We start from the raw sequence: 24,205 nt of genomic DNA, 5'->3' as shown, positions 1-24,205 counted from the left end.
ATGAGCTGCTCCATCACCTTTCCAGGGATGCAGGTGAGGCTGACTGGCCTGTAGTTCCCTGGGTGCTCCTTCTTGACCTTTTTGAAGACTGGGGTGACATTGGCTTTCTTCCAGTCCTCAGGCACCTCTCCTGTCCTCCATGACCTTTCAAAGATGATGGAGAGTGGCTTAGCAATAACATCCGCCAGCTCCCTCAGCACTCGTGGGTGCATCGCATTGGGGCCTATGGATTTGTGGGTGTCAGGTTTGCTTAAATGATCTGCTTTCCAGCAGGTCAACCCCCAACCTGTCCTGGTGCATGGGGTTATTCCTCCCTAGGTGCAGGACTCTGCACTTGCCTTTGTTGAACTTCATGAGGTTCCTCTCCGCCCACCTCTCCAGCCTGTCCAGGCTTGCAACACAGTTTCCAAATACAGACACCACAAAGTAAGTGGGACATTCAAGCATTTTTTGATAGTAATCCAAAGTCAGCTTTCAATGAATAGTGACTTGCTGTTTAACTTATATAACACAATAAATAAAGATACTGGAAAAAACAAGCAAGCAGCAGGTATTAAATTTGTTTGGCAGTGTGATAGGATGATTTGAATATTGATTTAAATAATGATTATGTTAAAAAATACTTTTCACTGATTTGTCTGAAAATCCAGTATATTAAAGTATGCTATGCTTCATGTTTCAATGAGTAGTTTTTTTGTTGCTTATATCAATGAGGCCTTTCAAACAAAAATGTATTATAGAAATAACAGTGCAGAAACTTGCCTCTGAAGACACAGTGACTTCTTCAAATGTCTTTGTTAGTAACCAGGCCTGGAATACGTTCAGAATCAAAACACTAACTGATAATATACATCTACAGAGAAGCTGCCTAAGAATGAAATTTTTAGTGCCAGCTCTTCCTCCATAGTCCTGCCTTGCTTCTGAGAGAAGCAAAACAGTTTCCTGCAGAACTTTGCTGTTGCCACAGTACACAGGTAACATATCCACAGGGCTAGRGGAAGGGAATATATAAAGCACAGCATTTCTTGGAACTGCTAAAGTGCTCTGACACACACTTCTGCAGGTCCAAGGCAAGCACTCCCTGTCCTATATCTCCCCCAGGGATTCTGCCAAACAGTCATCCGCTTAAGTATATCTAAGATTCAGGTTTTCAGGTGACTCACCTCTCTGCTGGGTTGAACAAAGGGGTCACCTGGTCTGGGATTGTTCCTCTAACCTTGAGCTTTTCTGAGGACATTAAAAATAAAACAAAAAGAACTGAAAACACCTTAGGGGAATAATATTTTACCATTCAACCCTCCTTTTTCCTAAACAGGGATGGTTTCCAGAGAGTCCGACTAACTTTGCTTGTACTGCTGGAACTGAAGTCAGGATAATTCCCCAGAAGCCTAAGAGGAAATTTTTGTTCTTTCCTACAACCATGTATCAAACCCAAAGGATCATCTAGCCCTAAAATATGTTCTTGATCTGTCCAATATCAGCTGTCTAACAACTATCAGCTAGTCTTCTAGGTTTCTCTAACAGCCTGTCAAATGGCACTGGGTTTAGCATTATAAATTTTCCTATTCACCTGGCTATACTTGCTTATATTAATGTAAATACCTAATAAACTGAGACCTAACAATCTGAACCTTTAGAAGCTACGAGGGTCTTCAGTCATGAAGAGAGAAAACGTAATGTATTGTAAAAAAGTTCACTTGTCACCTGAGCAATCCAAACAATTTGTTTCTTGATCTCTTCTTAAATGTAAGAGTACTTCACTACGAAGGATTATATTACTTTTAAAAATCAAATGAGATCTTTATGCTTCAGAGCAGGTAATTTTTTACATGTGCTATAGAGCTTTGGCAGTCCAACATGACTGTTAGATTTCTTGGTTTTAGACAGGTCCATTTCTGCCTGTATTTATTTCCTTTCACCTACAAAAAAAGCAACTCATTTAAATGTAGATACTTTGTAGAAGTCTACTCTCCATCTTTCTGAGGTGTCTAGGGGGAAGGAGGCTGCCCAGTGTCTCCTAATCTGGGAGAGTAAAGTTATGTTCAGGACCTGATCCACCTGTGCTGAGGATCTTCCTGGTGCCTTTCTCACACTGGTGTGAGTCCTTTAGTGAAAAACCCCATACAGGTCTTTCATGCAGTAGGTGACTGGAAAGCATTTGACAACACTGTGATCTGACAGGAGAGAAGGTTATTTACTCTCTCTACAATGTTTTAAGGTAGGAAAAAAAAAAAAGTTTGAAGTCTAAATTGCTGGATTAAAAAGTCAATAGGACCAAAATCCTTCAGGTGCTTTAAAAATGATCTCTACGCACTGCTCTGATCTCAGCTGGGTTGCCTCAGATTGTAGCTCTAGAMTACCAGGCATGTTTACGCACAGAACTCACCTTCTCCCTTTCTATTTACATCTGGGGGAGATTCACACACCTATTGCATCAGCCTAAACACAGCTGAGAACCCAGGGAAAATGGGAACGATAACTGTTTGAAAGAAATGCTACAGGAGATACAAGAGTAATTTGCAGGGATAACCTATCTGATTAATTTCTCCTTTTTTCATTCATGAATTATCTTTGAGAGTACAGAAGAAAACCTGTAAAATAAAAGCAATTTTTGCCTCAATTATTTTTTCCACTGAGGTGCAGTTTCTGTCATGCTTAGTCAGGCAGAGTAGTACTTTATGCATTCCAGTTGACTTCATGGACATAAGCATTATGCATTCAAAGAGCAATATTTGTTTTTTGCAGATATGTGTATTTTCAGGTGAAATTCATAGAAAATAAGCAGGAACAGACAAGTGGCTGCAATCAAATTGAAATTTGCTTTTGAATCTAAACAAACATTTGCAGACTATTTTTTCACAAGTGCTCACTCATTTGTATTCAGTGGTTAAAAAGCTGCCTCCCACTGCCCCTCTGGCTGCTTATAGTTATTCATTTCCTATGTAATCTTCATTGATTGCAAGAGATTAATTTTGTTCACTACAAAATCAGAGGCTCAGTCTTTATGACAAACGAAAGAGAGCACCCCGAAGAGCCCTTTCTGTGTTTTCAGCAATGTGATTTAATTTATACATTTTGTTTATCATAACAATTATTTCTTTGTTGAGGTTCCTGTGCTGTCTAGAACAGATATAGCTCTTCTAAGCCGTTAGGATAAAAGGAATAACAAATTGTGGTCTTGTTTAAATTTAACAACTAATATACAAAATAAAATGAGTACTTGATTGATGAATTAAATCAAAACAGTTAAAGAGATTTTAATTCTATAAAATGTCTGTGAAGCTCGACATTGAAAGAAAAGGAAGAAACAGTAGTTCTATTTTATGTAACAGAAAGCAGTAAGGTAGCTAAGAAGTATTTTGGGAAATGTGAAGCAAGTCTTGATATTTTCACATTAAAATTTTCAGCTCTCCCAGGAGTATTCTTTCAGTGGTTATAGGACCCATACATTCTGTCTACTCCTGAGTCTTTTCTTCTTTCCGCAGGTAGGACAGCAGTTAGCTATTCTTTTTTATCTACATAAACATATCAACATCATCCATTTTTCAAGGAAGGAAATATACCTACAGCAAACTCCCCCCCTCCCCTCAGGGAGATGAGCATGAACAGATATCCTCTCCTTCCACTCAGAGTTAAAGAGCAGGGTCAGATCTAATTTGTCCTTCTGTATGGGAAACAGAAGGACATGTGCTTGAAAAAATTACTGAACTGGGTAAAATAGAGAAATGAATATGATAATGAAACTTTCAGAACTGTTGGTTTCAATTTTTTGTGACTTCTGAACTATCTTGTCCCAATACTTTTCTCCACTATTGATATATGTCTCATCACTACTTCAGTTAGCTGAATGTTTAATTGATGCTAGCTAGAATAATAAATTGGCATAAAGGGTAAGCAGTTTTAACCTTAAACTTTAACAGCAGAATTAGCAACCATGTTTATTTGGTAACTTTTGTGTTGTGGATCTGACCCATATTCTGAGTTATAGTTGTGTTTAGTGTCCATTGGACTAACTACCCTAAAGAACTTCCCATTCCACCCTGCGGATCAAATCCGCATTTAGTGTAACTCGTTTCTACCAGGTGACAATCCAGTTTCTACCAGGTGATTCTAGGAAAATGAGACCTGATGAGCCCATAGACCTTGTTCTGCAATTGTACAATTGCTACCGTACTGGTAGGTATGGCAGATTCCTGGCAGGTTCATCGAAACAAGGGTCTTACATAGCTATACCAGTACTGCAGAAACAGGAAAACTGCAGGATGCGGAGACAGAATAATGGTGGAAGAAGCAGAACAGACCTACTGGTTGGCATTGCGTTCACCTTACAGCTTACTGAACTTCATAAAAATAAATTAAAAAAAAGTAAATCCGAAGGTTTACTAGGGATTTGTATTTTGCATTTTACCACCTTAACTACATTGTTACAAAGTGGTAAAAGACTTTTGTGTTTAATCAGACATATACAAATGAGAGTTGCTTTACTCAGAAAAAATTTAGCAATCTATATAATTTTAATTAGACTAGCAAGTTCCTTCACCAGCCTACAAAAAACTCAGCAACATATTAATCACTTCCAGGTCCTTCCTTTAGTTCCTAGTTTCTTCATCCAGACAAAAATTAAGAATGGCACAAGAGTTTCCTTAGCCCACGAATGTTGTAAAAGCTAACGAATGGCTGGGCATAAGCAATGGCTTCCAGCTAGCCACCACATGTTATACAAGCCTATCTCCTCCTCTTCTAAAGCGCATCCTTAGTCTTTCAGACCTTTTCTTAACCAAAGCATGGTATAGGCCTTGGGTGAAAAAACAAAACAAAACAAAACTTTCCGTATATCCAAACTTATGTGAACATACAGCTCTATAGTTAGAGCTATCAATTTCTTGCCCATCTTTTTCTTTTCCTTTTCAGACCTTGGTCTGATTGTGATTGGAATCTCAAGTTTCAACATCTTTTCTAAACACCATATGATTAATGGGTTTGAATATAAATTAGGATCTTTTCTCTGGTGATTCTGATTGGCTGTTAAACAGTCTTTCAAGTCTCGTCTTTTTTCCTGATTACTCACTGTATTTCTTCCARCCACACAAAATGTTCTCTACAAATCACTGATACTTAATTTTCTTGATCTTTAAACAGATATAGACCTCAAACCCAGCCTACTCTAGATAGTATAACCATGTGTTACATTGCAAATGTGAATTTAAGCAAAGGCCACATTCTGATTAAAGAATGCTTCTTTGTCCTACATCATTTGTGTGACAGATGCCTGGCTTTACCACATCCTAAACTTGTGATCTATCCCAGCTTTCCCCTGTAGCTCTGTATTCAACACTCTTCATGTCCCTGTAAGGCCACAGATCTAGTCAGCCACTGTACTGTGAGCTAAACAACAGCCCACAGGGCAGCGTTTATTATGGGTTACTACTTGAAGGCTAAAGGCAGCTATAGATACCCCCCCAAAATTAAAGTTTCATGGCTCTGCCGTCCTTTCCCATATTCCCCTTGGAYATTCATTCCTATTTCTGTTCCTGTTCCTCTCATGCTATAACCCCTAGCTGGGAGCAGTTCACCTTCATTGCTCAGCAACTGCAGCCCTGTTGTGCTTCCGTTTTCTCTCCTCTTTTCCATCTCTGATTAAAACATATATTATTTGGTATGCAACCGACCTGATATGAAAACATCAGAACCTTTCTTGCAGCTGTGGGATAAAGCAAGTCGGAACAATTTTAACAGTACAAAGATAAGCCTCAAATTGTGCAAATGTTGAAAGCAAAATTGTTTAAGCAAAACAGTATCCAGCAAATATTTGGTCAAGAACAGGCAGTTTGATTCAAAAAACACAGCCTGGTTACTAGAAATCCAGTGCATCAAAAACAGGCCAAACTGATTACTTGAACTGCTTTAGTCCAAAAGCATACAGAACAGCAGAAAAAGTGAAGGAAGATGAAGCAATTAGAGAATTAAATGCTGGAGTAGCAGGAAACTGAGTGCAAGCAGTGTAAGGAAGACAGAAAGGCAGTATAGAACCAAAGGAAGAAAGCAGCTGTTGTAACTGAATATGGAAGCAACACACAAGAATGGGTATTCAGAGGGTCATGCCTGCATAACTGCTAAACATCATCAGTGATGGAGGTGAAGGTCTGGGAATCAAAGCTCTGAAGCAGTTGTCTTCTCATTGCTACTTACTCTGACATTTCTTCAATAATAACGGGGGTGAGAGGAGAACCAGTGCAGCTAATATGTTCTAAACAATCATATCAGCTATAAAACCAGTAAAAGCTAAAAGTTTGCATGTCCTATTTTTAGCACATCAGAACTGATAAAGAGCAAAATTCATTTTGCTGATGATAAGTTTTTACACCCTTTTGTTAATACTTATTTTTACTAAATCTGGGCATTTGAGCATCACTTAATTTCAATTTGAAGAGTGAGAAGCCTTTATGTCTTATGCAAACTACAGCTGAAAACAAGTGACAAACTACAAATTCAGATAATGATATCTAGTCAGGTAATGATAGACTAGTTCTAGTCTATTCTACAATGCACTGTTCCAAGAGGAATTTTTAACCTGGTTTTATAACAATATATGTTCTTATTGACTCATAAAATGTAGTTACTRTCCTTAAAAATTACTACTAGATCAAATTACAATTCAGTAGTTAAATATAGAGCATATTTACATTAACAGAAGTAAGTACAGTATCATTCTTCTTGACAGATCAATAGAACCATGTTGTGGAGATGCCAATGGGAACCACATACTTAAAATTTAGTTGCATTTGACATTTGAGTTGTCAATATGAGAGCTCTCCTGCAAAGGCTGTGCTTTTAATCTATTACAGTGAAACTATTGACAAGCACCCATTTTGTTAAGCTAGTAAATGTTTTTGTCTAAATACAGTTCTATGAAGTAAGGATTGCATTTTGTGTTTATCTGTGTTTGTTTAAAATATCAGCTAGTCAAAATTAGACTTCTTTTGTGTTTCAAATAGTGTCAAGTACTTGGTTGATGTTTATCAAATAAAAACCTTGTTACTTGCTATTTTAGTTATTTTCTTTGATTATCTTTATAATTCACCATTCCAGATACCCTAAATGTTTCTGCTTTATGTTCTGTTAATGCCCAGACTCCTCATATTAAAAAAAAAGAAATCATATATCAAGAAGACACTTTGTACAGCAAATGGAAAGCTGTGCTCAAGAAAGGTGAGATGAGGTATAAATATCAGCTGAATTTCTGAGCCTAAAATGATTGGAAATATTAGCTAAGCTGAGAAGTTTGAAGCTTGACTGTCTGGAATCAGTAGTGAAAATAAAGTGTTTTGTTCTGTGCTACAGTACCACTGAATGTCAGATCACAGATCTTTCAGATATCGAGAAAATGAGGAACACAGGATGGCTAACCATGAACATTTTAAGTGACTGTTCTTTGGCCAGCTTTGCAAATGATTACTTGGCAGAGGCAAAGTCAAATTCAGTTCTTCAGAGTGTTACCCCAATCGTGACTACCTTGCACAGAATTCCTGGTAAGAGCCTCATGGAAACAATCTCTGATTAGGTAACTAAAGGTTGTATTTGTACTGACTAGAAATTCAACAGAATTGTATTCTGTAGCATATGCAATTTGGTAAAAATTAGAAGTATCTGCAAAATGATTGAATTTTTCCAGCATTTTAGTTGGTAAGAGTACCTGGAAAAAAATTGCATCCTGTTTAAATAATCCATTTTGACCTTTTGGGTATTTTTAGCTTGTGGCAACTTTTCATGTTTGCATTTAAAAATACATGTTTCATGAGATTTTCAAGTATAGTGTTTTCATTTTACCTCTAAATACAGCTACATTTCTAAATCTCAGAAAAAAATGTATTTGTATTCTCACATGTAGTTCTAATTGTAAGGGTCCACAAGAGCAATCCAGCTGAAAACTTCATTGAGATGTTTAAATCATGGAGTTCCCTAAACTAAGTGTCTGATTTTTTTAGTCTTAACAATCTTTTAATCCAGTTCTTTGAGTGCAGTGTATAGCTTTAATGGAAATGCCAGGTAAACCACTGTTACAAATGATATTCATTGTTCTTTCACTTCGTATGTGTACATTCAGAGTCTGGATGAGATGCTGTGTGTTATGTCTAGTTTTGTTACCTAAAACAGAACAGATTTTTGAAGAGGATATAGCAGGAAGAAGAAAAATTTGGCCAAAGAACAAGTTTTGGTATTACCTCACCTAAAGAGCAAAGTCTCCTTTAGTGATATTTCTCCAGAGGTCAAACACTGCCCCGTACCACATCCATACCTAACACTTGTAGAGCAGCAGGACCAACACAATTGTTTTGTAGATGCATTCATCTGGTAGTGAGCTTGCAAGCAGGCAAGTTTGCATGAGTTTGCTAATGCATCTGTCCCTAAGTTAGCATAAAATAGCATGAATGGCCTTGGCCCTACGACTCATTCCTTTTTAATGGTAATAGGGAGGAAATCAGATTGAAAACACCATTCTCTCTTCTGCCTTGTATATCTCAGCTGACAGCAACACACKTAACCCTATGTGGGAATACACAAAATATCAGAAATCTCTTGAAGATCTTTAGTGTCACCAACAGCTTGAATGAACATATTTTGATCTGGTTTTAGTGAAATGCATATTCATTTCTGTTTCTGAACAATAGGTGGCACTGGCAAATCTGGTACTTGTTCTGTAGTTACCAGTTACACAATAAGACAGGGATCTGATTTAGTCCACTGGTTTCCAAAAATCTGTAGTTGACTTTTGCTTACATGTAAACACTAGACATGTCTGAAACAACCATAGCAAAGAAGTTACTGAGTGAATAATAGTCACATTTCTCCCATATTCACAAAGCATCCCCTAATCTCTTTTAAACATATTTTGTCTTCTTATAAATTTGCAAAAATGGTTGCACACCATTCAAAATCTGAAGTATCTGTTAGCTCTTTCCTGTAGGAGAGTTTAGTGCACATGGTTAGATGTTAAGTCATATGTTGGGGCCCTTGCGGTACTTCAGAACAACAATCTATATGAGATATAGATTGTTGGAACTACACTGTTTAGGATTAGTTGCTTAGCACAACTTGCTTAGCATGAGTAGCTAAATTTGCTGAAGCCTTAGGCCTCAGGCTGTAGCCGCTGCTATGTGCTTTGAAGTAGTTTACCAAGGACACTGGTGCAGCTGGGAATGATACATCCTGAGAAAGTACAGATAAGCTAGCAGAAGCCAGTGGGAACCAAGGTTAAGGGCTAGACAGCTTTGCTAAACAAGCAGCAAGGTACAAGGCATGACCGCTGTGTGCGTGATCGGTGCAATGATTGGCTACCTGTGACATAATCCGTATGAACCACAAATCAAGGGCCAGAGCGCCGAATACCTGTACTTATAAAATGGGCAAATTGCTGAATAAAGATGGAATTGAACCTGCATTCTGTGAATGCGTATGATTCATTCCCGTCACTCCCGCGGACCGCGACAGTCATATGCTATTCTTTGGGTGTATTTGTGCAAAGACATTCCCCTAGCTCTTATAAAAACAAAATCAGCTTACACAAGTGTGCAGAAACATAATATAATAAGAATATGTCTGCTGAGCTAAAGGCCATTTGATATCAAATAAACCATTGTTTATTATTCTTTCAGTAAGTTCTAATAGACACGCATACTCAAAATTCCATTGCTTGGAATTAGGAATGAGATACGGAACTTTCCCACCATAATTCATAATTTTAGAACAACATCTTTCTCATCTCATTTTTAATTGGGCTTTTGTAATGGTCACTGCTGAAGCAGTCTATCTTTTTGTATAAGTACCTGAATGCTGTATCACTTCTAGCAGAAATACTACTTTTATTTTTCTCCTTTAGATCAGTGTTGCAGAAGCTCCAAACCCTAGCCACATGTTTCAAGACATCATCAACACAGAAAGAGTTACAGATAGTTGTGTTTAACATGATGAGGAAATAGCATATTTAAGTTCAGAAATGAGTGCAGATCAAAAAGAAATGTAACTCTATACAATTAAACTAAATCATGTAGTATGTTTTAGACAAGATGGTTTAGCAAAGTAAATACTGTTCCTGTATGCTTTATATAATTTRTTTGCTTAACTTCTGCTGAAAGCCATTCCCTGCATGTTTATCAATTTGTTTTTCACTCAAAGCATGCAATGCAATAAACATCACAATTTCTGACTTAAGCCTGAATGGGCTTCAGGAAAGAGGATTTGACTGTCTGTTTTTTACTTACCTTAGCGAAAATACATCATTATTTTGATTTTGCACTAGTCTTTGATGTATGAACAAGTCTACAAAACTCAGTATTTTCAAAGTTACATTACAGCTTATTATTTTCATCTGTTTTGTAGGCTTACACAGAAGCCTAGCTGTAACAAAAGGCATATTTGCAAAGAGGAGTTTAATAAGAGGCCTTATTGAACTTACCGAACAACTTAATCGCCAAAATTTGACTTCTAAGGAAGTCATTTAAGTATTTGAAAGATAGGTTGCAATGGGATCTGTACTCCAYCCCGTAGCTTACATTTACTACACCAAGAGGTGCTTTGTTGTTATTACCCACCCAAAACTCCTAAGATGAGGGAACGTATTAGAGTCTGGATCTCCCAGTAAGGCAGCCTAGCCTGGCTACCTGGTTTCAACTTTGGATGTGATGAAAGCCCACGTTATAAATGTTGTATCTCCCAAATGCCATCTCAGACTTTTCCTGGCCACATTTTCCAGCCTTTCTGCTGATTTATTTCCCACTCAATTCCTATGCACCTGAAACCACCTGTCAATTGATTTCATAATAATTTATTCATTTTTTATAATATTACTGTTATAATGCAATTTCATGAAGAAGTTCATTTAAAAAATTAAAAAATCCAAAACTTTATCTTTAAGGAAGCATGCCGAATACTAAAAGATGTTCTGAAACTCACAATCTTCCTTTCCCCCAATGCATTCTTTAGCGTATGAGCATGAAGAGTGCTATTTGTAAGCAATAAAAATCACTTATACAGAAAAAAAATGCATTTTACTAATAACATTTGGCTGCAGCATTCACTTTTTTATTTGAAAAACACAGAGAATGACAAAGACTTCAGCTGTTACACACACATACTCTGGAGAAGGCTATATATATCCACTAGATAGAAATGTAGAAAACTTGCCGTTGTTTTAAAAATTGTCATAAGACATTTAGGTAGCCTTTCAAAAGTTGCCAGACTTAACTGCTGCTGCTCATGAAATGTTTTGTGATGGCCTTTGTGCTGGAAGCTCAATACAGAGATAGATGTTATCAGTGAGAAATACCAAGCTGGAAAAAGTGCAGATATTAGTATAAATATCATAGACCTCTGCCTACTGGGTAAGGTTGGGAATGAGGAGACCTGAAAGGAAATTTAGAAAAGGCTCTTCCAGGCTTTGGCATTGGGAATGTATGGTAGGTCAGAGAATTACCTGAAAGTAAGGCTCAAGCATAGACAACTGGAGAAATTCTGAGTAACATCAGAATTTATAGAAGACACTTGTGTAATTCATTATTTAGTTACTCAGGGCTAGTTAATGTGGAGTAACCCAGTAAAATATCCAGTGAAAGAATAGCAGTGGCTTAACTATTTCATCAGTATTCCTGTTTTTTTATGATCTCATGTATAATTCTTTCTAACTTAATTTACTGAACTTCATTTTTCCCCAGATGAATATGAACAGATATTTACAAGAGCTGGTTGTAACATACAAGAAGAAATTCTAAACATTTATGTTTTGCTATAGGTAAAATTTTGATCTCTTCCAATATTTAATATCTAACTTTATAATGTTTCTGAAGAACTCCATTCAAAAGCTGCCAGTGTAAATACCTGGTAATTATTTGTGGCATTGATAAAAAAATCACAGACTCCAGTGCAGATATTGGTGGCACTGGAAAATTTGGTGCTTGTTTTGTCCACTTCTTTATTGTCTTGCACGCAAGCCTTTGAAAGAGTACTTGTTGTCAGATGAAATGCAGTTTTTAAAAAACAAGAATAACCCCAGTACTTATGTTTATCCTGTTTGTTTTGTTTTGTTTCTTTTTCTGATTAGCATGAGTCCCAGAGTAGTCCACCAATATCAATGGGACAGCATCAGTCAGTTTTAGTGCACTTTGACTTGGATCTTCTCTACTTACAAGCTACTCCTGTCTACACAATGTTAAAACACATCAATTATTTTTATTATTTTTCCTTGGAGTCTAGGTTCTGGAAGATAGCTGCCATGCAGATAGTAATAATGAGGAACCTATCATAATCACTAGCTTTGGAGGCACATGGCTGATGTCTGAAGTTGGAGAGTGTCTACATTCATGTTCAAAATGTCCACAGACTGCTTCTAGATTGCACAGCAGCTGTATGTCACAGCCTTGCTTGGACGCATGAGGGAGGTGGTTGGAGAGCACAGTAGTCTTTTGCAGTCCATGTGCCAGACTCTCCTTCACATGTAAGGAAGAAAGAGGTGGCAAGAAGGATGTAAAGCTGGTGCCCTGAGAAGAAACTGAATTGGGACCCATTTGAAAGCTCAAAAACATCCTTGGTCCACCTGCCACACATGGCACCTCTGTAGCCTTGGTGAAAGCTTAACTGTGAGCCATGCTGTGTGTAGGCCAGGACAAATTAATTTAGTAGTAAAATCAAATAGCATATTCATTTCATGCACCTACCATATAACAAAGACTTTAGATTCAAACAACTTTTTTCTCTTTCTTGGTTGTATTGTGCTAACAAATTCAATGAGTTATAGCCTTGACGTGCCACTCACAAATAACTGACATTTATATAGGTGGAAAATGCCCAACTGTGGGAATTTAATACCTCCACAGAAATGCAAGATACATGACTAAACACTAAAACCGTAGTAGGCATTCAGAGCAATTAAAACATCCAAACTTTATTAAGCTATGAAAGGTAAAAGAAAACACTCTGAAGTCATGTATAGACAGTTGTTAAACACACTCACTTAGTCATTTATATGGTAGTCAAGCCCAGACAATCAAGATGGCAAAGTGGGGAATGTTTTCTAGAGAAAGGAAGTAAAATTCTTCATGAGGGCATACAGGCTACCTTTTTGGTATCACTGCACACAAATTCCTTTATTTAGGTCCTAATAAAAGCATACAGCTCAAGGCTTGCCCCTAAGGACTGGTTTCTAGAGTAACTTGAAGTCATATTCAGCTGCTATCAAAAGAGCAGTGCAACTTTGTAAAGTCTTCATGATTATGAAGCTGGAAGAATAAAAAAAATCGCTGTCTGAAGTGACTGAAGGGCCCAGTAAACACATCCTCTCTGAATATGCCAAATTAATATGAGAATATATCATACAAACACATGAATAAATGAATCTTTTCTTGTAATAAAAAAAACAAAGTCATCCTTWTTTTCATACTGTGGTTTCCAAGAGTGTTAAATTTGTAGCAAAACCTTACAAGCTGGACACCCTTCACATGCTTAATTCTATCTCTGAATTTAAGATTATTTAAAGGCTCTAACTTTGGTAGTTTCATAATGTAACTACCTCCAAGACATCTGGAATTGGTGCTTTCATTAAAGAACGTCCATAAGGATGTGAATGAATGAATCAATGCACTTTATTGTCATTACTTTCAGTGATCTGTGGAGAAGTTATACAGACTCCTATATCATCAAGACACCAAATAAGAGTAGTGGTTTAGTTCTTAAGGTTTTGATAACATTTAGAATTTTTGATGTACTACTTATACCACCAGAATGTTTTCTATCTCATACCTTCTAAAAGGCATATGAGAATATAAAGCTTTATAATTAATAGTTTACAGGCAGTAGTTTCAAACTGCCATTCAGTGATTATTAATTGAACCTTGCAGCTGCAGAAACTATGCTTTTGTGCCTATGAGCCTTCACGAATAAAGTCATAAGGTGGGAGACTTCTTGATCTCTGGCTTAGTCTCTAGTGTAGCCTGCATTCCAGAGAGATGGATGATGTGAGTCYTTTGGCTGATTTTTGTCAGATTTGGATCTTGACCTACATGTCCTGATGATAAATTTTCAGAGAAATTGACTCATCCACTTCTAAGCAAAATCAGTCATAGTCAGTTAGTTACTTTTGCAGTCACAGCCCAAAATGTTGTGACATGAGTATTTTCTTTAAAACACAAAACCCGGTGAAATCACCATGTCTGTCTCAACTCTGACAAATAGTTGTCTTAGTCATTATTCTTTTTATAGGCTGCAGCCAGTGCAATAAACATATACTCGTTTGTTTTCAAACCAATTTAAATTTCATTTTCCATGTAGCACTTTGTGAGCTTATATCAAACATTTCATTTAAAATCTAGACATTTAACTGTTATTTTATCATTCATTTGTTTATTTAAGCATTAATTTATAAACAGAATCTCATCTAAATGCAGATGGGAAAAGCTGAGTGAAGTCCATAATGTAAATGGGAGTGTATTATTAGGCAGAAATTTCAGCAAATTTTGCCAGAGCAGAGTTTAGTGGATTTTGCTTATTCTCTTGTTATTCTTTCTGATCAATGTTTTTCAGCCTTTGGAAATCAAAGGGAGACCTCATTTTTGTTCCAAAAAAGTAGCCTGTTCCCCAGCCCCAGCTATGCTTCACACAGGCATGGGATGGGGCTCCCAAGATGGCTTACAGCATTTTATATCTTTTGCGGTTATTCCCTGGACACTTTTTGATGTCTGCTGGTCTGTGACTGGACAACCATCCACAGATTGAGTAACTCCATTTTAGATGCTTCCTCCCCCCCCCCCCCCCCCCCCCCGCTTTAAGATTTTTACTGCTTTTTAACTGACTTCCTTTGCTCCAGATGTGAGGATCTTTTATCTAGATTTAGAATAGACAGGAAATGATCCCACTTGGTGAGCTATTAACATTTTTCTTACATTCTTTTTCTTTTCTTTTTCTTTTTGCCTTCAAAGAGGAAGACACTGGTCACCAGGATATCATCCAAATCCCATGCATCCTTTAAACTTATTAACTACTCATTTCATTTTTCTATTTCTAGGTGAGATGTTTCCATATATCACAACAATTCTAAAGCAACTTCCACAGCCCTAGCATTTCTGCTACTTACCAGTACTTTCCATTATACATACAGCACACATTCCATTTAGATGTAAGGCTTTGTTTCCCTCAAAATATTTTAAATAAAAGGCTGGAGACAGAAGGAAGTAGAAAAGAGAAAGCGGTATATATCCACTCTGTACATCCCAGTGCTGCATTTTATCTTCCTCTACCACATTCTGTCATCCTGAGAAATTGCTATCGTAACTCCATGTTTAGGCAACTCTCTCTAGATAAGTAGACATTTTCTTCTCTCTTTCTCTCTTTATTTGTTCTTGTTGTTGTTGTCCTCTGCCACCTACATCATTTGCCTTTCCAATTTCTAGCTTCTCTGTGCCAGGCTCCATCCTCTGTCAGAACCTCTGTATTAATGAATTAAGAGGTAAAACCCTTTTATTGCTAACTAATGTGGAACACGGCAGTTTGGCTGGTGTGTGCAACACTACTATTCACAGGGTTCTCCAGAATAATATTTGTCCTTTATTCTTCTTGGATGTCTTAGTCCATGAAACATTACTTAAAACTCAAGGTTCTGCTCCACGTTGAGTTATATTTAAATCATAGGTTGATGACCATGGGGTATAGGAGTGGTTTCACGATTTTCCCTACTTCAACTTTCTCTGCTGCCTTGTGGAACAAAGGCAAAATAAGTTTTGAAATGCTGTTGCTGAATGTGCAGAAAAATAAAATGCTGCCTTTMCCTTTACAGGAGACAAACCAAGCCTAGTTTAAACACAGATACTGAAAAAACAGGAGTGCAATCAACTGAAGAAAGTCAACCCCCTATGAAATGATTGGCAGGGATTCATCATAAGTAAAATCCACAATTTTCACATTAACATAATTTAAAAATGATAGTAAAAAATTTTGAAAAAAAAAGCAGAAGAAACATGCAATGCTTTATAAGAAAGTTTTCATGAGAACCTTTTAAAAATTTGTCTATATCCTGGTCAGAAAAAGCAAGCAGATATTCACATTGCTGAAGACATTTTGCAAAAATATTCTATAAAATGTTTCAAGAGCCTGACAACTAATTTTGAAGAAACATTAATCAAGGTATATCCAATGTCAAAAATATTCAATTACTAAAAAAGAGAAACAGAGTTAAAAAGGAATGTACACTATCTGATGTACCATATTACTGGTCCCTTAGAAAGTTTGTAATGTACCTATACAAAGAGGTAACGATTAGAACTGTCTCATTTTCTTTAGTCCTAAACCTCTAATTATGTAAGCATATGCATTGTTTTAAGCAGCATTACTCAATCCTATGCCAATATGATCAAATACAGAATTAGTATTTGTTTAAGAGATTTTAAGTGTCTTCATYACAGATATGCACACTGAAGTCAGTTGACTGGTCTTATATTAAGGTCCTGTCTACACTGGAAAGTATAGTTTGAAATTATAACTATATTGGCAGAGATACAATGGAAAACCCTGCTAGTGGAAGTGTGAGGTAAATTGCATTTTCTAGTCCAGTATTTGCTTGAAAATGATTTAGATGTTACTGAAGAAATATTCCCAAGCTCACCCATCATGTTCTCTCTTTCATTTATAGTGTGGTTTGCAGTAGACTTTTTTCTAATATCTTCTAGTTTAATCTATGGGAGCTGTGGGTGTGGGTCTCTTCATGTATCCAGGTAGAAGAATACTGTGTGAATTACATAGTTTAATTATTTTTCTCACAGTATGCTACTTACAGGCTAAGAAAATTAGTCACAGTGATAAATAAAATTTTAGGATACGTCTTTCTGGAAATACTTTAATAAAAATATTAAAAGTACATCTCAGAACAATACAATAATAGTTATTGAATTATGAGCTTCAGTGAAATAGTGAGAGGAAAGTAAAACAATAATGTGCTAGGATGTACAGGGAGATGTCATTTTGAGGTAGTCATATTAAAATGTTATTCCAACAAAATAAGTATGAGCTGCTGAAGATGTTTCATCTCAATTATATGTTAAAGCAAAGAGTATGCTTTCAGTGATTTGCTGTTTTTTTCTCTCTCCCTTTCTCTCTGTCTTCCCCCTTTTCCTACTCCTCCTTTCTTTTCCCCCCACCCCTGCTAGCTGTCTGTCCTACAACCAAGCCATTATTTTTCAAGGTCAGATTTATTAGAAAAATTAATGCTTACAGCCCGACAGGAAGATAAAAAAGTCATGCGTATGTTTCGGAGTAATATAATATTTTCCTTATAACAAGGACTAGTTGAAAGTCATTTACAGTTTTGACTTCTATGTTCCTGAGAAACAAGTGGCCAGAAAAACTTACTAGTGACATGTTACCAGCAGACAGTTTTAAAAGAAAGATGAGGCCTGAAAATAAAAATATTCTAGGTGGTGTGGCACATGTAGAAGGTGACAAAAAGTTGTGGAGAGTCACAGGAAAAACACAAACCAGAAAAACAAGATGGAGAATGGAAAGTGGTGGTGAGCAAATAGGTAGGGCGTGGTAAATTTGGAGTTTTGAAGCAGGAAGGCAATTCTGAATTAGTTCCTGAAATGAATAGAAATCCAGTGAAGGGGATAATAGATGAAGGTGAAAGTCATATCTCCTAAAGCATAAGAATAGTCTGGTTGCACAATTTTGGACCTCCTGAAGTTTAGTGAGCAGGGAGATCACAGAAGATGAAATTGTAATAGCTGAAATGGGACACAATAAAGTATGCTAAGTAAGATTTCTAAAGTGGCAATGTGAAAGGTAGTTCTAAGCCGAACATGTAGGCTGATTGCTGAATTTCAAGTATTTAGAGCAATGTGCTATTTTCCCAAAGTGAAAGAAAAGCAAAATAGTCCCATGTAAAGAAAAAGAAAAACCCTAACCATACAAAATAGCATTCCAGGAGAGTGTATTATTTAATCAGAGTTAAATAATAAACTTTTAGAGCATTATTGTGAGAATACAGCAACCCATTAGCTATGAACAGCTTACTTTCAGTGATTTTCTGCAAAGCAAGAATTTGGGCCTTTTTTTTTTTTAATTATTATGAAAAGAAAATGGAACCAGGCTTGATAGGAGTTTTTATAATGGATGAGATACTTATGTGCCAGAAAATCCTGAATATGCTTTCTTTAATACAGGGGAATTTACTCTTATAATTTTTTTTGTGACATTCTATTAGTAAGATGAAATCACTGAAGTATACTAAGCGCTATAAAGAATATGTTTAAAATTTTTGTAGACTGCTAAACCAAACATATATTTATATAATTCTAGAAAGCACCAGATTAGAACAAAAAAGTGTCGATGAAATACTGAGTTATGCTTCCAGACAGAAGCTGAGAATTAGAACAGAAATCTTGACTTGCAAAAGCCTTCAAGATTCATCCCTGAAAGTACAGAGATGTTTTCCTTCTTATGACATCGTATGCCTCTTGCTGCAATGAGAAGCACTTACAGGTTCTGGGCTTTATCTTCATTCACTGAACTCAGATGGTTCATCCAAAATCTAGTCTGAAGAACCATGATGTATTTTATTAGGACCATGGGTAGTCTGTTGTGAATATTGTGTTTCAATCAGTAGGAACTCAACCTATGTCTTCTCTTTCTACAAGACTGTGTCTCGGTATTATGTTTTTAGAAATGTGTTTGTCTACTGTGATTCACTTTTACTTTTTTCATCTTTTAAAACTGCTAGTATATTCTACATCACTGAGCTATGTATACTTGCAAAAGGCACTCACAAACTGCCTGCATTTCTTCTTCTGGAGCATTGGGGGTTGCCCCTCTGCCTGGTGGATACTGGTGGTGGTCAGGTCAGCACCAAGCAAACAGTGGAGCAGCTCTGCAGCTGCACCATGATCTGAACTGAGGCAGAGGCCTGCTCATGTGAATGACATCCTAAGGACATCCTCCAGATTTGATTCTCCTGGACAAAAACCCTGGATCAAATCTGGGGAGAGAATGGACTTCAGATGGGAAATCACCAGGATATTGCTGCAGCTGAACCTGTAAAGACATATCAAAATTCACAGCATTTGACTGGCTCTTTTAAAAGCCCTGGAGAAGACAGCCACTGCAAATCTGTCATTTACAGCTCTGTTTTGAAATCGTCACAGAGCTTTCCAAATGTGTCTCCAAAGAGGTTCAGATTCCTCACTAGAAGGCTGGGACAAGCACCTAACCCTCAGAGCTTTTTCACCAAACCTGCTTATTAGATGTCCATGTACACTGCCTGTGTATCCATTCTTAGGCTGGAAGATGTCCTTACTGATTACCCATGTCTTCTGTAATTTCAGAAACAAATGAGGAGAGGCCTGTGTGGTTCAAGACAGCCATGGATCAGGATGTACTTGCAAGCATCTTTTTGTGCCAGAAAACAAATATGCGTAATAAGGATGTCAACACTATAGCAAAGGTTTCCTTCATAATTTTTATATGAATAACAATATTATCTCTCTGCAAAAAGTGTTAGTCAGACTGGACAAATGTCCAGTGCTCCTCAGATAAGTGCTCCAAATTAACARAGGTTTCAGAAAGGGCCTTCAAAATGTTCTGAAGGCCTGGAAAATGTTTTGTGCTGAGACAGTTAAGTGAATTGTTTATCCATTTGAAACAATGAATTGATCGCAATGTAGAAATATGAAAATGAGAAAGAGATTTTACAAGGCAGAATCTCACAAAAAAWATATATATATATAGGAGAGGCACTCCTTGGGAGGGAAAGTCGGATGAAAAAGATTACAAAAACAAGGTGAAAATTCTTCAGTTAGCATAATTAACCATTGGAATAACTTACCCAGGAACGTGATAGACTTTCAACACTTAACTCAAGGCTAGATGTCTTTCTAAATCATATGTTCTAGCTCCAACAGAAGTTATAGGCTTGATGTAGAGTTTGCTGGGTGAAATTCCTTGGCCCATGTTATGCAGGAGGTCAAACAAGATGACCGTGATGGTCTCTTTGAGCCTTGTATTCTACAAGTATATGAAAATACGGTCATTAATTTCTCTGGCATGCAAGATTTACACCCTCAACCTCTTCCTTAAACCTGCCACTTGCTCGTTATTTATTTATTTATTTTGTTGGGTTTTTTTCCATGGCTGTTTTTTTGGAACTTCATTGTACAGAGTGGTCATTAACTGTGATGCAAACGCCAATGTTTCCATGGAAACCCCTGTCCACTACAGAATATACTAGAGCAATTTTTGAACCATTTGTCCATTTGATTAATTATGTCTTTGTGCTGAAGGCGGCTTGGCTTGATTGTCTCATCATGTATTAGGGAAGCTACTGCTCTAACAAATGGAGCTATTGTTTTGGGTCTATTCATCTTGGTACATCCCTGAGAGCTGATAGACATTTCAACAAAATGACTGTCCCTTAATGAGCTGCAGCTTGTCAGAGTTGTTTAGGGCTTCATGCTAGGCACAGACCACTGCCATGACAGCTTCAATTATTATGGCAATGAGTAGGATGTCTATAAAAGAGTCTATAGAAGACAATGACCCTGGTTTTGATATCACATAGTTTGTAATTACCAGCTATATATACACTATATGATAGATTCATAATAGATTCCAAAGCTTTGAGATAATTTTCTGATGAACAAGCTAGCTCTTCAGACACAAAGAAAAAAGAGATAAAATACTTTCCCTAACCTTTTTATCTGTTTTTAGTAAAAACAGAAAACAGAACCCACAAAACAAAACAAAAAAACTCACAGAAAATATCAGCCAGTAATTGTTTTCAGTTTTGCTGTGTTGGTAAATCACAGACACTTCAGTTTTCTGTACTTAGGTAATTTCCATAGCTGTTATGATTTTTTTAAACGTTAATTCTACCTATTACGAGTACTGAAAATGTACAAGGAATATGAAACAATTTGAATAGAATATGCATGGCCAGGAAGGGAAAATATATTTTTCTATCAAATTATTATATAAATCTCTACAAAATTTATTCTGGCCCTTGCTCTGTCAGCCCCCCTCAATATTTTTGTAATTTTAGTGGACTTGTCTGTCAGTATGTTGTTTACATTAGTGAATATGTAAGCAGCGTGGGATTATGTCAGACACATACCTGCCTATTTCTGGCAACAGGTTTCACATATTTTGAAAAATAATAATGGAAATATTAGAAAACTATATTACTATTTTGTCAATGTTTACAACAGCATAGAATTTCTCCTACAGAGATGTGTGCTTCTCAAAGAGAAAATGGGGATCCAGTCAGAGTTAACAGAACAAGAACTAAGCTGCCTCTAACCAGAAGCTAATTATGAAAATCAAGATAGACTTTCTACATATTTAAAAAATGTAGATTTATGATTTCCATTCTTAGATGTTCCATTCAGTGAACTAGCATGAAGAGTCAGTGTATATGACATTTGTTTTAAATATTTTTCAGTGCAGAATCACTGATTAAGCTGTGCCCCTAATAATCACAGATGGAAGTCAGCACCCTGTAGCTACCAACAGCCACATTTAATCAGTTAATAACTGTGGATTAAACTTAATTCAGATTAATTTGTATTAGTTTAGAATTTGTAACTCAATTGCTTTCATATTAATTTACATGTTGTCTAGACATGACATCATATTGACTCTTTGTTTGGCCCAAACACTAATTACAAACCTTGCAGCTAATGAATGCAAAACTTTCAGTTTAAAAACAAAATAGGATTTCTGTCTATACTGTACTAAAGACAGCTCAATATTACAGTTTAGAGTTGCAGGTTTAGCATTGCCTGGGAATAGCACTTCTTCATTTGCACTTCAACCTCCTTAAACAAAGCATGTTGTTCCTACAAGAAGAATGTGGCTTTTGGAAAAGGAAGTTGCTATCATCCATCAAAAGTTGTTAGCCTCAAATTCTTCTGGGAAAAGCCCAATGAAGAAATCAAAGGATTAAAAAAAAAGAAGAAGAAAAAAAACGTTCTAACAATAATAACTGCTGTGGTGCAAATTGGACTGAACCACTGTCAAGGTTATTTTATCATTTATAATTGTATCTATTCTGGGAGGCCTTTCACATGAACCTGAGCTCAGTCCTCACTTCTTGTGATGGTATTTAAATCATTCATTTTCAAAGCACACTCTCTCAAATAAGAGAAAAATGTTGAAAATCATCTTTGGTTTCCATTAGCTTGATGTGTACTGTTTTTCAGTTCTTTTAGTTTAGTTACATTAATTTTTTTACATAGGGGCCAAGATTCCTTAACATGTTTTACAGAGAGGACAGAATCATGTTTAATGTTATACCTGTTAGAAAAAGAATCTTGAAATAATTTTGGTTAAGGAATCAGAAAGACTCATTTATTACCTTGAAATTTTTACCAACTCACTTCAACTTAGTAATAAAAACATAAGTGATTTATATTATCCTGAAGATGTTAATGTCTTACTTAAAATTTTAGTTTGTCTGTAGTGCCTTCATAAAAACTCCCCTGATTTAATGCTTCAGGCAAATGTAGAAAATAATTCAGAGTAGGAAACCAAGTTGGTAACACCAAGCTGGAACACAGCTATCCCCATCTGCTCGTTACCTTAATGGTGGCGAACAGAGGTAAGAACTGAACGAAAAAGAAGGGCCAGACAAAGTTTTGTTTTATTTTTTTTTTGCTTATCTTAATATTCCCCACAAAGGTTATATAGTCTCTCTTGCACAACATAACAATAATAACTGTGATGCTTATAAGCAGGTCTAGTAAATGTTAACAACTCTAAGAATGACTACTGCTCAAGCTACTTTCTTTAACCATGCGCTTATTTTTTACCTGCTAGATAAATAAAGCTTGACATGCCCATCTGTGGTGTAGTAGTGTCACCTAGTGGCCAGTGCTGTCCATCACCAAAGACTGCTTTCCCTAGGTGTTCGTTCATAGCAGGTCGCTTTCCATCCGTACAAACTCTATTTGCAGCATATGCTACCAGTGCAGCTATATCACTCATTGGCATGACACTTTTGTTTGCATGTAGTATTATGGGGCACAATTTCCAAATAGCTTCCACAATTAATGCTGCAGTTTTATGTCAGTGGCACAGCTGATAATCGGAGTTCTAACTTTATGCATGCATAAACTTCGTTTTCTACATGCAGGCTGCATATATATGATAATAAGTTGAGGAGCTGCACATCTACCAACCACACTTTACAGTTAATGTATTTGAACTTGCAACAGCAAAGGATGTGTCTTAATTTATGACATGCACATGTTCTAAAAGTATGGATGGGATGAATATGGCATACAAATAACCAGGTAAGATACATAGTTTTGACATGTAAGATTGTTAGTTGTGGGAGATTTTATTTTCATAAGCAAATGCATAAATAAATAAGCAACTAGTAATGAACTATTTGTGAGATTACAGAACTAAATTCTGAGAATGAAGAAAAGTTTTATCTGTCAATTAAACACCAAATTTAAAAGTTATTTTCTTAAAATTATCGGGTATGAAATAATAATATTAAATTTAAAATGCTGCTATTAGCTTTGATCATCCAGGAATTGAAATTTTATATTACTGATAGGTGAAAATATTTAAGAATCTTCTTTGTTTGTACCACAGATGAGCTAAGTAAATAAACAATAATTAATCTTTTGAAAATTCATAAAATAATGACTCACATGAAAGTTCTAGATAAAGACAGAGAAAATACTAGAACTAGAAATTATGTCAATGAGTATCTTTACTCAAGGATAACATGAAACACAGGAATAAAAGCAGAGAGAAATAAAATAATTCTATGAAATTGAGAACAAATAATTAAGATGCATTTTTTGCCATAGTGTGTTTTTTTTCTTCTTATAATAATAAATCAAATAAATCTCTGTATCATTGCTCCACACCACATACCCAAACATTTTTGACTTACAAACTGGATTTTGCTTTTTTTATTTTTCTCTCACATTTTTCACTTAAAAAAATACCTGAGGCAAAAAATGYATATGGAAGATTGCATTGCAAATCTCCATGTTCCATATACTTTTGCAGATTAAAAAAAAAGGCAATTTCCACTTATGTGGAAAGTTTCTGAACTTGTTTTAAAGAGGTTATTTACATCTAACTATGCATATTGACACTGAACTTCACCTCCATAAAGCAAATACTAAACTAATATTTATAAAAGGTCTTAACAGTGCCAGCT

This window comes from Apteryx rowi, unplaced genomic scaffold (assembly GCF_003343035.1).
Source record: "Apteryx rowi isolate R43461 unplaced genomic scaffold, aptRow1 scaffold_207, whole genome shotgun sequence".
In the NCBI taxonomy this organism is placed as follows: domain Eukaryota; kingdom Metazoa; phylum Chordata; class Aves; order Apterygiformes; family Apterygidae; genus Apteryx; species Apteryx rowi.
Note: the sequence above shows the minus strand (reverse complement) of the source record.